Source organism: Echinops telfairi, unplaced genomic scaffold (assembly GCF_000313985.2).
Source record: "Echinops telfairi isolate 266 unplaced genomic scaffold, ASM31398v2 ScPeMD7_9;HRSCAF=40, whole genome shotgun sequence".
Lineage (NCBI taxonomy): Eukaryota > Metazoa > Chordata > Mammalia > Afrosoricida > Tenrecidae > Echinops > Echinops telfairi.
Window position 1 is genome coordinate 59,422,676 of NW_022103906.1, and position 3,623 is coordinate 59,426,298.

Genomic DNA, 3,623 nt, shown 5'->3' on the forward strand with positions numbered 1-3,623 from the left:
CCTTGGATCTTGGAAGAACACAGTCAAGTTCCCTGAAGGGGACCAGGCATCAGAGACTTTGGCGCCGAGACTCAGAGGAGCAGCGCTACGACTGTGTGGCATTTTCTCCTCATCTGGTTCGAGACTATGGAACTGTGGGTCAGAGTGACCGATAGGCTGCCTTCCTGTCCCATGGAGGCAAAGGCCAAGGGCCCACATGGCTGAGAGACTGAGAACCGGGCAGAGACTTGGCTACGGGCTCAGGAGACCGATGTATCCTTACAGTGTGCTGATTCTGACTTGTGGGTTCTGATCAGACCCAGTCTAGACGTAGAGTGGTGTGGGAGGAACAGTTGATCACACAATAGGTAAAGAAGAGTGGGCCACTGAGGCGCATCTGACTCTTGCCTTCTGGCAATATGGAAGTCAGAGAAGGTCCCACATGTCCCTTTGTGGCCTTTCATTGCCACCACCTCCAGGTTTCTTACATAGTAGAGATAGTTAGGCTCCTGGATGGTGCAAGTGGTTTGTGTTTGTCTATAAAGCTAAAGCTTGGCAGTTCAAGCCATGGCACCATGGAAGGAATTCTTGGCAATTTGTGTCTGTGGAAACTACAGCCAAGAAACCCTTATGGGGTGGGTTCCACTCTGTAACACATGAGGTCACCAACAGTTGGGGAATTGCCCAGAAGCCAACTTATTTTTTGAGATAAAAAGTCAAACATTTGTCTGGTTGTATAGTTGATTTCAACTCACGGAAACACCGTGTGTGTCTTTTCTTTTATACAGGAATGTGATTGCATATGTGTTGTTGTTGTGTGTGAGTGTGTGTGTGTGAATGAGAAAGAGCAAGAGAGACAAGAGAAAGCACATGAACTTTCAGACAGTTATTTAAAGCACATCAATTGCTTTCCACCTGGTCTCCAGTCGCTGAATACTCCCCGCCATGTCTTTGGGGTTGTTGACTTGGTGATTTTTTATTCTTTGTAGTAAATTTCATGAGATTTCCAGAAGACAAAAGGTATAATCATGGACATTTAGAGATTTCTTTAGACAGTAGAATCCTGAATAAGTGTCGATAATTCAATGTTTTGTCACATCATTGAGTGTAGCAGACTGTAAAATGATTAGCCACTGTCAAAGACGATAGAGAGCGATAGGTAAGTCGTCCTGACAAAGACCCTCACACAGAATCAGGCGAGAATAGAACAGTGGTCCCCAGTTACAGGAGCTGCTCAGAAATCATGCTCCCTGGGCTGAGTGAAAACGGCATATTTAGAGGCTACACACCTGGAAAGCAACTGGCAAAGTAGGGAAAGAAAGGGCCTTCCAACACAAATAAGGCCAGTTCCTGCAGAATGGACTCTGGCTCAGGGAAACCTCATGTGTGTTAGACTAGCACTGTACTTCACAGGGTTTCCAATGGCTACCTTTATGGAAGTAGATTAACCAGGCCTTTCTTCTGAGGCACTTCTGGATGAACTTGTACTTCCAAGTTTTTGGTGAGCACTTGGGCACGCGTTCACCATTTGCATTATGCAAGAACTCCTCCAATCCTCATCGGGTCCCCTCAGATCATGGAGCTGAGCTGTGGGGACTCCAGGCAGACGGCCTCAGGGAGTCTAGGCAGGGTTCTACTCCTGCAAATATTGACAAAGCCCCAGAACCCCTCTACAGGGTTGTGCTGGGTCAGCCACCATTTGTCTGTCAGTTTGTCATACTGGGGCGTCTTGTGTGCTCCTGTGGTGCTAGAAGCTACAGCAGTGGTATTTCACACACCAGCGGGGACACTCAAAATGAGCAGGTTTCAGCAGAGCTTCCAGACCCAGACCTGACTATGAAGAAGGAATAGGCAGTTTACCTCTGAGGAATAGCCATTAAAAATCTTATGACTAGTAGGGGAGCATTGTCAGATACTTACAAAGCCTCAGGAATTGAGCTGAAATGTAACAATTGCGAGGCTGGCGCAGGACCAGGCAGTGTTTTGTTCAGTTGCACACAGGGTCCCACTGACTCAGTGGAACCTAGCAACAGCAATATGGTCAGAATCAACTTGATGGCAGTGGCATGGTATGGTTTGGGTTTTGAATTTGGTTTAGTGGGGGGCTAGATCATCTAGATGAGAGAAGCCTGCCTACACTCAGAGGCAGACAATCCCTCTTGGTTAGGGGCATTGTTCACTCACCGAATGTATATGCAGTGTTTTCCTCAGGTCTAGGGGACAAGGCAGATGGCTCTTCATGGACCTGAGGTGAAGACTGACCTTGTGTGTGAAGTGTAACCTCAGTGATCTAGCTAGAGCAAGAGACAGTCACCTGCATCACAGAGTACCCAAGGTTGAATGTCAGAGTGTGGCTCAGGGAGAACCAGCCCAGACCAGTCACATCCCAAGGAGCCGAGTGGGTGTGACCTTCAGCCAGGAAGGAAGACTGTGGAAGCCTCATCATTCTGACTTCTCAAATAATGGAACAAAAGGCAGGGGCAGGCTTGTTGGAATTCTAAATGAGATTCTACGATGTATTGAGCAAGCACCCCAGACATGCCTGCTCGGATTGCAGAGAGCCGTCTGCTTGGGCCGAGGGACCTTGACTTGTAGACAGGGACTAGCTTCCTATTAGGCCAGTTAACTGACTTCTGAGGCAATGAGACCTTTGGAGATTTAAACAGCTCAAACTACACTGGGCTTGATTGGGCCTGAGGGCGGTCTTCAGGTATGATTAAGGATATTACAGAAGAAGGAGAGAATGGAAGCCTTTTGAAACCTAGTTTTAATCTGTCCATAGATCTGGAGTAAGAGAGAAAAACAGTTCATGTGTGTCAGACTAGAACTGTACTTCACAGGGTTTGTGAAGTACAACACCCCATTCTGCCCCTGCCCCCCTACACCCCCACCCTGTCCCCCAGCTCCCAGGTCCTTCCTCCTTGGCACATTCCAGTACAACTGAAGGAAGATGCTACTGGGTGCCTTTTGAAAGAGTAGAGTTGATCAATAATAACATTATGTTTATCTGGACCTTATGATCTGAGGATTTAAGAACACCAAATACCTAACAGCAAATTTGATTTCTATCTCTTTCCTGAATGACCAGCCAGAGCTCAATCAATATGGTAGAGCCAAGCATGTAATCTAGACCAACAGGTTTGGGGCCAGGTAGATATAGCAGGGATGTGCAATGCAGCTCTAAAACTTGAAAATGCATAGCGTTCACACACAAAAGGTTCTCAAAATCCATAGTACGAGTCCTCGCGTGGAGATCTTGATTCGGTAAATCTCAGTGTGGGAGTTGACTGCTAAATTTTACACTAACCTTTTGGGCACTATATTTGTCACACTTTGAAAAACATTGGTCTGATAAAGAATCAGAAAATAATGCCTACTATGGAAAAGCACTAAAATTGAGAACCACCGTAGCATGACTAAGTGATTGACATAGGTTTAAATCCAAACTATCTTTGATAATATCCCTTTCTTTTGCAAAATATTCATGGAGAAATGTAATGAAAAGATGATGGAATGTTTCTGTAAACCTTTTGAAGCTCCTTTGAATATGCACTTTAGTGACTCATGCTTGCTTATAGCTTTGATAAAAAATGTTTTGTCCACACTCTTAAAGGCCAGCGATCCTTGAACTAACTACAAGCTTT